The sequence below is a fragment of the Mandrillus leucophaeus genome, unplaced genomic scaffold, assembly GCF_000951045.1.
Source record: "Mandrillus leucophaeus isolate KB7577 unplaced genomic scaffold, Mleu.le_1.0 Scaffold1231, whole genome shotgun sequence".
In the NCBI taxonomy this organism is placed as follows: Eukaryota; Metazoa; Chordata; class Mammalia; order Primates; family Cercopithecidae; genus Mandrillus; species Mandrillus leucophaeus.
This window is the reverse complement of record NW_012100666.1, coordinates 109,426-122,049: the sequence shown is the minus strand read 5'-3', so window position 1 is coordinate 122,049 and position 12,624 is coordinate 109,426. Positions and strand designations below refer to the sequence as shown.

Genomic DNA, 12,624 nt, shown 5'->3' with positions numbered 1-12,624 from the left:
GCATTAAACATTCCGGTACAACTTCTTGGGTGGATGTATGTTTTCATGGGCCATGTAATAAACACGTTTATATATGTTTTCATGGGCCATATAGTAAACATTTTATATGAAAACTTGATATTGCATGCTGGTGCCTATCTCAGTTTTTTAAAAAAGCACTACCTATAGCAATTCAAATTACTACTGCTATTGAATAATACAAATCACTGACCAAGGTAAGAATCTCTTAATCTATCTCTAAATTAAGTACTCGACTTTAGGATATGGAGAATAGAGCTCACAGTCTAGTGAAAGAGCTGTTATACTGTTTCAAGATGATTTCCATTATCTGCTAAGAGAATTAAAGCAAACTATTTTACACCTCTGTTATTCAAAGTGTGCTCCATGGACCAGCAGTACTGGCATCACCTGGGAAGTGTGGTCCATGGACCAGCAGTACTGGCATCACCTGGGAAGTTGGCAGAACTGCAGAGTCTCAGCTGCAATCTTTGATCCACTGAGTCAAGTGGATTTGGCAAACCCCATGGGATCTGTGTGTTTGGGAAGCACTGCTAGAGAAGGTCAGAGAAAAAGGGAATTGTATCCAACCGAGAAGATCAGGGCTTCACAGAAAATAGTTTTTGAGGGGAACTGGCAGCTCATTCTAAGTTTTATGCTACATCTTTTGAGAGTCTTTAGAGCTTGACCTTTTAAAGTTTTCAATCAACAGAAGTTTCTCTGAAGAAACTAGTCAGATTTTCTTTGAAAATAAGTGGCTTTGAGAAAAATTTCCCTCACCACTCTAGGGAATGTTTGTGGGCTTTTTTTTTTTTTTTTAATTCCCTGGACACTGTCTTTCCTGTATTATTTTCAGTCTTATCCTTCCATCCATTATTAGTGTCAGTATACTACCGGTAATATGTAGGATTCCTCCATTCACACTACACCTATAGAACACACACCTTATTTTGCATCTCCTGATTCACCTTAGTGCCAATTGAATCACTGGCCACATATTTACAATATTTCCAATTATTGCAATTTACAACTGGAACCCAAGAATTACAGATCTTAGAGCTGGGAAGACCGCAAGAGTTGGGGGCATTTAGACACAGTAATGACTTATGTATACTACAGAAGAGGCAACCAGGATTTTGAAAAGTTTAAAGAAAAAAAAAATTGTCAAAGGCTATCTTGCTAATAGTAGCAAAGTTGGTAATAATGAAGAACATTTTACATGGGTTCCCCTCTAGCACAATTCCTGTCCCATTATGGGTGCACAATATTTACTTATTTGATGAGTAAATAAGTCAATAAATGAAGAAATAAATTACTATCCCCAAACCCACTCGTCTGTTTTTGTTCCAGTCCTCTCTGATCTCTGTGGTTTTCAGTTCCAGAATCTCCCCTTGGGTGGCACTACACGGCCTCCCTCCTCTACTTCTCTGCCTGTGTTTCTAGATTTCCTCTTCTTCCTTTGTCCTCCTAAATACAGGTGTTCTCAAGCTGTTATCTTAATCCTGTTTCCTAAACCCATGTTCTCATTACTTCTCACCTTAGCTACTAGCAATGATCTCTAATCTTTCTTCCCTTTAAACCAGCCCACATGCTGTACTCAGCATAAAATCCTCAATGTGCAGCTCTCACCTTGTCACTCTGCCTGGTATTTATGACTTCCATGATTTGGTCTTAATAATTCATTGGTAATTTATTCTTTGTAGGTAGTAGCTTAAGATTGTTTGCTTGGCAATCAGACCCCCTGAGTTTGAGTCTCAGCTCTTCCTCTGATGAGTTGTATCACCCTGAGAATTTGCCTAACCTTTTTATACTTCAGCTTCCTTGGCTGTAAAATAAGACTACTACTACTTCCTAATAGAGCTATTACAAGTAGTAAATATAAAATACTTAGCTAAGTATCTGGCACATGGTAAAGACTCTCCTAATCTTGTTTTAATTCTTCTTTTAACATTAGTGAAGTATTAGCTTCCCATACACCAAGCGCTCCCTAAAAAATTAGCTTCCTAATGTCCTGGTAGAGATCCTGAAGAACTCATGACTTTGTGCTAATAATAGCCTCAAAAAATTAAGTTTCCATTACTGTGCTATTATTGCTGCACAATCATTTTAACATCTTAAAGTATCTGTGACAGGAAGCTTTACTTATCTGCTTTTGAATATGAAGTGAAAGGCATTCAAAATAGTATTAATTGGCAAAACTCATCTTAGAATTAGACCCTATTTCTGGCTATAGAAACCATATCTTTTTTATGCTTTTCATAATAAAGCTGCTCTGAAATTTAGTAAAAACAAAAAACTCAGATTTGTAAACGGCATTTCAAATTTATGTTTTGAAGCAAAAAAATAAAAATCAAGAACTCTACAAATAATCTGAGTTGGCAAATAGGTTTCATGAAATAGGTTTCATTCCATTTGGATCCATTACAATGTTGAGAAGAATTCAGATATTGTGTCCTAGGTGTTGAAGTAAATACTATGGTGACTTAAGCAATGTTTAACAAGGTAAGGATAAAGACTGGAATTGTTCTCACCCTAGGCAGAGATTAAGGACAGAAGAATAAACACTGTGCAACAGGTGCCAATAAAAACAGTTAAAATTAGGGCTGGGCATGGTGCCTCACACCTGTAATCCCAGCACTTTGGGAGGCCAAGGCAGGTGGATCACTTGAGGTCAGGAGTTCGAGACCAGCCTGTCCAACATATAGTGAAACCCCGTCTCTACTAAAAACCACAAAAATTAGGTGGACATGGTGGTGCGCACCTGTAATCCCACCTACTTGGGAAGCTGAGGCAGGAGAATGGCTTGAACCTGGTGGCAGAGGTTGCAGTGAGCCACAGTCGCACCACTGCACTCCAGCCTGGGCAACAGAACAAGACTCTGTCTCGGGGGGGGAAAGAAAAAAGTTAAAATTAACTAGACACTTATGTAACTGTTCTAAATGCTTCAGACATAGACTTATTTTAATCCTCAAAACCAAACTTTATGAAAGGCTTTATCGTCATCCCTATCATACAGATAAAGACACTAAAGCACACAGAAGTTATAACTTCCCCCAGGATACCCAAGTAGTAAGTGACGGTGCTGAGACTTGAACTCAAGCACACACTAGAGTCCAGGAGCATCATAAAGACTCTCAAAATACTTCCATCTTTTTGATGCCAGAAATTGTAAAGAATGACAGGAGAAACAGCTTTACAAATCACCAAGATGATTACAGTCCAGATTCCACTAAATTGAGATGTTGCTGGCGGTAAAACCTGAGGACCCAGCCCTACCTCCAGCCTTGATTCAGGTCCTCAAGAGTTCTGCAAGTCCAATGGCTCAGGACCATGCTGGGGAAGGACTTTGAAACCCTCATGAGCAATCTCAGTGGGAACAAGCAAGAGCTTAAGAGGTTCCCTAGGACTAAATCACAAGACCATTGTGAGTGTCCATATTGGCCAGCACTACTAAAGCATAATGTTATCAGTCAATAAGTGTCTTTCCCAAAACGATCTCCAAACAAATTTGCTAGAATAATCATTCTCTGACGAACTTTAATAAATCATTGAGTGCCTGCATATATTCATGGGTAAAACATGTAGCTCATTCCTGGTGGACATTTGAACTCTAGATCTCTTTTCAGAATAGTGTTATACATTGATGTCTGAAATCTGTGCAAAGGATTCCAAAACAGTACAAAAAATCAGCCTAAACAATTAAAAGGTACTGTAATGAAACTATCATTAATTGTTGCACTTAAAGACAGAGAGAGAACTAGAACTAATTCTATTGAGAAAACAAGGCCCAAAGAGGGAAAGCCTCTTGCCCAAGGTTATAAAGCTGGTTAACAGCAGAATTTCTATAATATTTGTGATACATATAATGTTCTAATTTTAAGAGTTTTCTTACTCCTAAGTATCGGCTAAGAAGAGTCCCAAAGAAAGCCCATTCAATTGAGAATAAAAACAATATTTAAGACTCTCATAGCTCAACCGTGGGATATGCCGAAGGGTCATGGGTTACATTAGCAGTCTTATAGGCCCCCAGCCCGCAAAACTAGTAAGAGAAAAAATAGTAGGCACCTGTCTTCGTAGAAGAGGGGATTTTAACATCACCCACAAGAGAAACATTGTATAAGAACATTACAAGTGCTCGAGTTTACATTTAAGGAATTTGAGACAATGGTGGTGTTGTCTTTGCTTACCTGCACTTTTAAGAATCTGTGTCCTAAAGGCCCTCTGTTCGCAAAGGTGGAGAATTTGCTAAAGAGGGACCAGGCTGCCAAAGACTCAGGACGCTGCCTGCTGAATTGCTGGGGCCTCTCTGTTAGAAATTATCTAAGACCCGGGATGTGCTGCTTCCTCACTTGCAAATGCTGAAATAAAACATAAAGATAGTATGTTTCTAAGAATGGTTTAGCTGCCCCAGAAAAATGTAAAGTCACTTTTAAAAATTTAAGGAAAATGCCATTTTAGTAAACTCACTTCTGATCTCCTTAAAAATGCTTTACAGGATGATGAAATTACCAAACACCAAAAACAAAACAAAAAAATCCAACAGTACATATTACATTACTGTCTGCCTTTCAGAACTGGCTTTCCGAAGGACCCAGCTCAGTCTCCTTAAAAATAATAACATATCCAGCTCAATTAATCCCAAGTAACCTGGTAATGAAAGAACCATCTGTCTTATTTTCCAGCTTCTCTCCACACGTACACACAGCTTTCCTTTGAAATGCAGAGGTGAGGTGAGAGAAGTAGCTATTTCTCTGAAAATCATCAGAAGAGGAAGGGACAGAGGGAGAGAGGAGAATGAGGAGGAGATCAAGAGGAATAAAAATATCTAGAAGAAAGTGAGGGAAAAAGAAGTGTGGGTGAAGTATTAGAACAACTAGTTTAAAAATGTGCCGTGGGCTACTTTCTTTAAAAAAAAAAAAAAAAATTGAAAAAAATCTCAAACCTCTCTTGCTACAGCTATTTTTACACAAGACTAACACACACACACACACAATGCATGCTCTTTAAGAGGTTAAAAACAATTATGCTAAATCGACTCTGCCTGTGTGCTATAAAAGGCCAGCATGGTTTACGGGGTATTTCAAGTCCATTATTATGGTATTAATATTCTGGTATTGTGCCTATTTAAATTAAAGGCACTTGGAAAATAGCAGGTGCATGAATATCTCATTACCCCTGTGCTGTTTCTTAGAAGCAGAAAATGAAATTCCCACATGGAAGATACCCTCCCTATACTAGAAAAAACGGCAACATCCTTATTTTCAAAGACAAGATGTTGCGCCAGATCTTGTTGAAATAACTCTTCTTTTAAGCCTCCCCACACAATTTAGCTGCATTTTCACAGTCTATTATGCTTTCTTCAATCTACTGTATAAGTCAAAGCCAGGCACAGTGGCTCATGCCTGTAATCCCAGCACTTTGGGAGGCTGAGGCGAGCAGATCACGAGGTCGGATCACGAGGTCAGGAGATCGAGATCATCCTGGCCAACATGCTGAAACCTCGTCTCTACTAAAAATACAAAAAATCAGCCAGGCGCGGTGGCAGCCGCCTGTAGTCCCAGCTACTCGGGAAGCTGAGGCAGGAGAATCACTTGAATTGGGAGGCAGAGGTTGCAGTGAGCTGAGATCACACCACTGCACTCCAGGCTGAGCGACAGAGCGAGACTCTGTCTCAAAATAAATAAATAAATAAATAAATAAGTTCAGACACGCCGAAGAGATATTGCATGTTCAGTTCCAGACCACTGCAATAAAGCAAATATCACAATAAAGCAAGTTACAAATTCTTCAGTTTCCTAATGGATATGTTATGTTTACATAACACTCTCTATAAAGTGTGCAGTAATAGCATTATGTCTAAAAAACAATGTGCATATCTTAATTTTAAAATATTTTACTGCTAAAAATGCTAATGCTTGATCATATGAGCCTTCATTGAGTTGCAATCTTTTTGCTAGTGGACGATCTTGCCTCAGTGCTTATGGCTGCTAACTTACCAGGCTGCTGGTTGCTAAAGGCTGGGGTGGCTGTGACAATGTCTTAAAATAAAACAATGACGTTTGCCGCGTCAACTGTCATTTCCCTTTACGAAAGATTTCTCTGTACCATGCAATGCTCTTTGACAGCATTTCAGCCACAGTAGAACTTTCAAAATCAGTCAATCCTTTCAAAGCCTGCCACTGTTTTATCAACTAAATTTATCTACTATTCCTAACCCTTTGTTGTCATTTCAACAAAGTTCAGAGCATTCTCACTAGGAGTTGATTTCATCTCAAGGAATCACTGTCTTTGCTCCTGCATAAGAAGTAATCCTCATTCATTAAAGTGTTATTATGAGTTTGTAACAATTCAGTCACTTCTTCAGGCTCCACTGCTAATTCTAGTTCTCTTGCTATTCCCATCACATCTGCAGTTTCCTCCTCCACTACAATCTAGAAGCCCTCAAAGTCATCCATGAGAGTTGTAATCGACTTCTTCCAAACTGCTGTTAAAGTGGATATTTTGACCTCCCATGAATCACAAATGTTCTTAATAACATACAGAATGGTGAATTCTTTCCAGAAGGCTTTGAATTTACCCACATCCATCAATCAGAAGGGTCACTATCTATGGCACCTATAGCTTTACAAACTATATTTCTTAAATAACAAGACTTGAATGTTGAAATTATTCCTTGATTCATAGACTGCGGAATAGACGCTGTTTTAGCAGGCATGAAAGCAACATTAAACTCTTCATACAACGCCACCAGAGCTCTTGGGTAACACTGTAGAGCAACAATATTTTGAAAACAATCTTTTTCTTCTAAACCGCAGGTCTCAATAACTGGCTTAAACTATTCAGTAAACCATGCTGTTCCTTTATAGCACACAGGCAGAGTAGATTATTTTTTAATAGATGGGGTCTCCCTAAGTTTCCCAGGCTGGTCTCGAACTCCTGTGTTCAAGTGATCCCTCTGCCTTGGCTTCCCAAATGCTGGGATCACAGGCATGAGCTACCACACTTGGTTGATTTAGCATAATTTGTAAGGGTTGTAGGATTTTCGGCATTGTAAATGAGCACTGGCTTCAACTTAAAAGTCACCAGCTGCATTAGCCTCTAACAAGAGGGTCAGCCAGCCCTTTGAAGCTTTGAAGCCAGGCATTGACTTCTCTCTAGCTATAAAAGTCCTAGAAGGCATCTTCTTCCACTTCTATAGAAGACTGTTTTGTCTACAATGAAAATCTATTGTTTAGTGTAGCCACTTTCATCAATTATCTTAGCTAGATCTGGATAACTTGTTGCAGCCTCTTCTTTAACACTTGCTGCTTCACCTTGCACTTCTGTGTTATGGAAACTGTTTCTTTCCTTAAACCTCATGACTTCCAACTTTTCTTCTGCAGGTTCCCTTAGTCTTCATGGAAAAGAGAGCCTTGTTTGGGATCAGGCTTTGGCTTAAGAAAATTCTGTGGCTTGTTTGATGTTCTATTCAGACCGCTAACACTCTCTATATATCAGCAACACGGCTTTCACTTTATCATTTGTGTGTTGACTGGAGTAGCACTTGTAATTTCCTTCAAGAACTTTTCCTATGCATTCACAACTTGGTTAACTATCTCAAGAGGCATAGTTTCTGGTCTGTATTGGCTTTCAACATGCTTTCCTCACTAAGCTTAATAATCATTTCTAGCTTTTGATTTAAAGTGAGAGATGTGCAACTCCTTTCACTTGAACACTTAAAGGCTACTAGAGGATTATTAATTGGACTAATTTCAATGTTGTTGTATCTCAGGGACCACGGAAGCCCAAGGGGAGGAAGAAAAACAGGGAAAAAACTGGTCGGTGGTCCATTCAGAACACATAAACATTTATAGATTAAGTTGACTGTCTTATAGGGGTGTAGTTTGTGGTGTCCCAAAACAATGACAACAGTAACATCAAAGATCAGTGATCACAGATCACCATAACAGATACAATAATAATGAAAAAATTTGAAATATTAAGATTACCAAGATGTAACACAATGGTAAGAAGTGAGCACATACTGTTGGGAAAATGGTACCAATAGGCTTATTGGACAAACGGTGGCCACAAACCTTCAATGTGTAAAAAGCACAATATCTATGAAATACAATAAAATGAGCCATGCCTGTATCTGGCTCTAACTGCTTCTTTGCATCTTTACTTCTTTATGAGGGCTCCCATGACAAATAAAACTTGTAAAATAAATGTGCATGCTTTTCTCCTGTTAATCTAACTTATGTCAATGTAATTATTGGACCCAGTTGGGACCTTAAGAGGATGAAGGTGGGGTTTTTCTACCACTACATTCTCTGTTAGAATATACTTATTTTTAAAAATTCTTAGAAAACAAATACCTTAAAAATGGCAAATATTTTATTTCAGAGGCCATTTATGAACTCTAATGGCCTTCAACAGGGAAATAATTATGCTTGGCTATTATGAAAATCATATAGTAACATAAAAAATAGATTTTACCAAAGAAAGTTTTTAAAAGTTTACTACATGAAGATTATTTTTATGTGTTAGATATATGTGTATGCAACACCTTATAGCTAATCCTCACTTATTATTCATAAGTTCTTGCAAACTATGACTTTGAGCAAAGTAAGGTATACCAAAACCATTTTTTTCATCAACAATAAAATAACATTGAACAAAAATGTTTTGCTTACGGTTGTAGTTTCCAAAAACCTATTAATGACATTAAATGAGAATGTACTGTACCGAAAGGCATTAAAGAAAAACAAAATCAACTGATGTGCTGAGTTGTAGATTACAGAGAATTTTTTTAAGTACATAAATGTTTCAATTTTCAAAGAAACTGAAAGTGCTTATTTTCATATATCTCTATATACATTTCACTTTTGAAGTGCTAAGTAGCAAACCCATTTAGAAATCAGGAGAAAAGCAAAGGAGTGCTGTTTAATGCCTACTACTAGAGAAGTCTTTACCATAAGACAGAATTTTGAACCTAAAGAAATTATGGATCATGATATATTTGTGCCTCAGGATTATTCTCTCTTTAAATGCACAGAAAGTACAGTTCCTGAGTTTCTACCATCTTCTATCCACTATTACTAATTACTAACTAAAGAATCCATCACAATTTTAAACTTGGAAGGGTCCTTCAAGATTATTTAGTCTGAGCCGGGTGCAGTGGCTCATGCCTGTAATCCCAGCACTTTGGGAGGCCAAGGAGGGAGGATCGCCTGAGGTCAGGAGTTGGAGATCAGCCTGGCCAACATGGCAAAACCCCGTCTCTACAAAAAATAGAAAAATTAGCCGGGTGTAGTGGCAGGCACCTGTAATCCCTGCTACTCCGGAGGCTGAGGCAGGGAGAACTCTTTGAACCCAGGAGGCAGAGGCTCCAGTGAGCCAAGATCTTGCCACTAAACTTCAGCCTGGGCAACAGAACAAGACTCCATCTCAAAAAAAAAAAAAAAAAAAAGTTGTAAGGCAGTTTAAAGTCAATCTTTTGCTAGTATGCTCTGCATAGTTCCCTATTACTAACCAAAGTCTAATTGTTGGGCTGCTTTTTAAACTGAGGGCTCTTCTATTTTATCAAAGAAGAAGGAATCTTCGATATGCCAAAGTTCACATAATGAAGCCTTTATTTATAACATGCCATACTATTTGGAAAATCAGGATTTCATTTAAAAAATAAAGTGAACTGATTTTTTTTTTTTTTTTCCTATCAAAGATGTTTTTGGGGCCAGGGGAACTGGGAAAAACTGGACACCAGAGGTGTGGCCCCAATCTGGGTCTGGGAGGATGAATAAGAACACTTCAGCAGAGACCCAGGCAAGGTGCAGAAGGGCAGGCCTGCAAGGCTCAACCTGGAGCATGTCAGGAAGCAAACTGGCTCAATCTCAAAGTGTAGTAAAGAGCAGAGTCAAGAAATGAAGAAAAACCAATATAATCGTAATGAAACTTCTGTTTGCCCCTGGGGCACATCACAGACAGGGAGTAACCAGAAGCAAGAGAGGCAGTTTGTGAGTCAGTTTAGAGAGCCACAGCTTGGACAGGATGTAGCACTACTCAGTTGTGCCATCTTCAGGACCAAGAACCAAGTGTACTCAGGGGATGCAGAGAAGAGGGATCAGAGCACCAGTTCCACAACAGAACCTCTGTATTAGTGCCTAGGACTGCTGAAACAAAGTGCCACATACTGGGTAGCTTAAAACAACAGATATTTACTGTCTCACAGTTCTGGAGGGTAGAAGTCTGAAATCAAGGTGTTATCAGAGTCATGCTCCCTCTGAAAACTGTAGAGAGGAATCTTTCTTTGCCTCTTCCTAGCTTTGGTTCTGCCACCAATCTCGGGCATTCCTTGGCTTGTGGATGCATCCCTCCAATTCTGTCTTCACGTGGCGTTCTCCCTGTGTTTCTGTCTTCACCTGGACACTAATCATATTGCATTAGGGACCCACCCTACTCCAGTGTGACCTCATCTTAACTAATTACATCTGCCATGACCCTATTTTCAAATAAGGTCACAGTCTGAGGTACTGGGGATTAGGACTTCTAAACATCTCTTGGGGTGGTGGTGGGGCGGGGGAAAACCGAACCAATTACACCCTCGTTGAGGTGCCCAAGGCTCACCCTCAGCCACAGGGATCCTAATGTTCTAGGTCATTCTGAATACCGGGTGCTAATTAATGTGAAAGAAAAACAGGAAAGAATTTATCTATGGTGTCAAAAGTCAGAATAGTGGTTAACATGTGAGGAGTAACAGTGACTGGGTGGGAACACATGGTACCCTTCTGGAGGGCCAGTACTGTCCTATTTCTTCATCTGGAGGCAGCCTGCCTGGGTGCATTCACTGTAAGGAAATTTACTGAACTGTACTTACATGCTTTGTGTACTCCTCTCTATGTCTGATGTATTTCCATAAAAATTTACAAAACATTACAGAAGATGGAGCTATCCAAGAAATAGGGGTCTTGGAAGCCCAGCTAGGACCTCAGGGAGGGGCATTATCTGGGAGGAGTTACATAGCCAGGAGTTGGCAGCTCAGCCCTGCTGGTTCAGACACTTGAGTTGTCTGTTCACCTGAGAAGCAGAATTCTTAAGAGGCTGCTTTGTAACTGGAAATGAAGTAATTCATTTAAATTAAGAAAAAAAATGGGCCAGGCACAGTGGCTTATGCCTGTAATCCTAGCACTTTGTGAGGCTGAGGTGGATAGATCGCCCTGAGGTCAGGAGGTGGAGAACAGCCTGGGTAACATGGCGAAACCCCATCTCCACGAAAAATACAAAAAAAAAAAAAAAAAATGCTTCTAAAAAAAAAAAAAAAAAAAAAAAAAAAATGTGCTAGGCATAGTGGCTCACATCTATGTTCCTAGCTATTCTAGAGGCTGAGGCTTGAGCTAGGAAGGGAGGTTGCAGTGAGCCAAGATTGTGCCCCTATACTCCAGCCTGGGCGACAGAGCAAGACCCTGTCTCAGAAAAAAAAAAAGAGCGTGGCATGGTTGCTGATGCCTGTAATCTCAGCACTTTGGGAGGCAGATTACCTGAGGTCAGGAGTTTGAGACCAGCCTGACTGACATGGGCAAACCCCGTCTCTACTAAAAATACAAAACAAAATTAGCCGGGCATGGTGGCACATGCCTGTAATCCCAGCTACTCAAGAGGCTGAGGGAGCAGAACCGCTTAACCCAGGAGGTGGAGGTTGTGGTGAGCTCAGATCACGCCATTGCACTCCAGCCTGGGCAACAAGAGCAAAACTCCATCACAAAAAGAAAAAGAAAGAAAAAAGAAAGAAAGAAAAACAAAAGAAAAAGAAAAATATAAAGGCCAAGAAGTTTGTATATTTGAACCGGTAGATTGACAACTTCTACAGGCAAATCCATGAGTGATAATTAAAAAGTTGTTTAGTAAGCATGGACCCCACAATAAGGGTATGATCTCCCCTGCACAGTGCTGGAAATATGCTGACATTCTGCTTCGCTCTGTTTTCCTAGCCTCCTTGCAGATCTCTCCCCGACATTCCACTTTCAGGCTAATTAAAGTTCAAGTAAGTTATAGAGTTGTTTCTTTCACATCTAATTCTTCTCTGGGAATTTTGAGCTCTTGTGGTTAGGGTGTTTGGGGTCCTAATGCTTAATTTCCAAGGAAGAGGAAACACCACAGAAAGACAGAGTTAAAATCTACTGGACAACACTCAAACTTAGAAAACATATTTTTGGAGTAAAAATGTAAAATTTTTTAGAGCTAAATATTAACATCAGATATTGTATAAGCTATGAATAACACATTGATATATCAAATCAAAGGAGTGGAGAGGGGAAGGAAGCCAAAACTTAATTGCAATGCCAACAAAGAAATACAAATCAAATATTGATGAAAATGTGTATGTACATTATGATACACATAATTGTGGAAAATGAAACAGTGAATAGAAAGCACTTGGCTTTCTACTGTGGAAAATATATGAAGAAGGTACTGAAAGGTTCAAGGCCACACATTTGTAGTGATCCTCTTGACTTCTCATTGGATGTCTCCATCCCGTCAAAGCCCATCTCTACTATCAAACTTCATACAGAATTCCCTGCCTCAAAACTCACCAATGACACTTCACATTTCTATCCTTCAAACACTCAAGTTATTAAAAGTGAGAGTGCT

The 12,624-nt window shown here is 39.3% G+C and overlaps 1 protein-coding gene across 6 annotated transcripts in view; it reads right to left on the bottom strand.

The window, feature by feature from the left end:
* ST3GAL6 (ST3 beta-galactoside alpha-2,3-sialyltransferase 6) overlaps positions 1 to 12,624 on the bottom strand; it is a 57,525-nt gene that overhangs the window by 34,827 nt on the left and 10,074 nt on the right. Inside the window, exon 2 of one of the 6 annotated variants that reach the window (XM_011971624.1) lies at positions 4,185 to 4,355. The exons of the other annotated variants lie outside the window; for them this stretch is intronic. The gene's annotated coding sequence lies outside the window, so the exon portion shown is untranslated. The remainder of the gene's footprint in view (positions 1 to 4,184; positions 4,356 to 12,624) is intronic. 6 annotated transcript variants of the gene reach the window in all.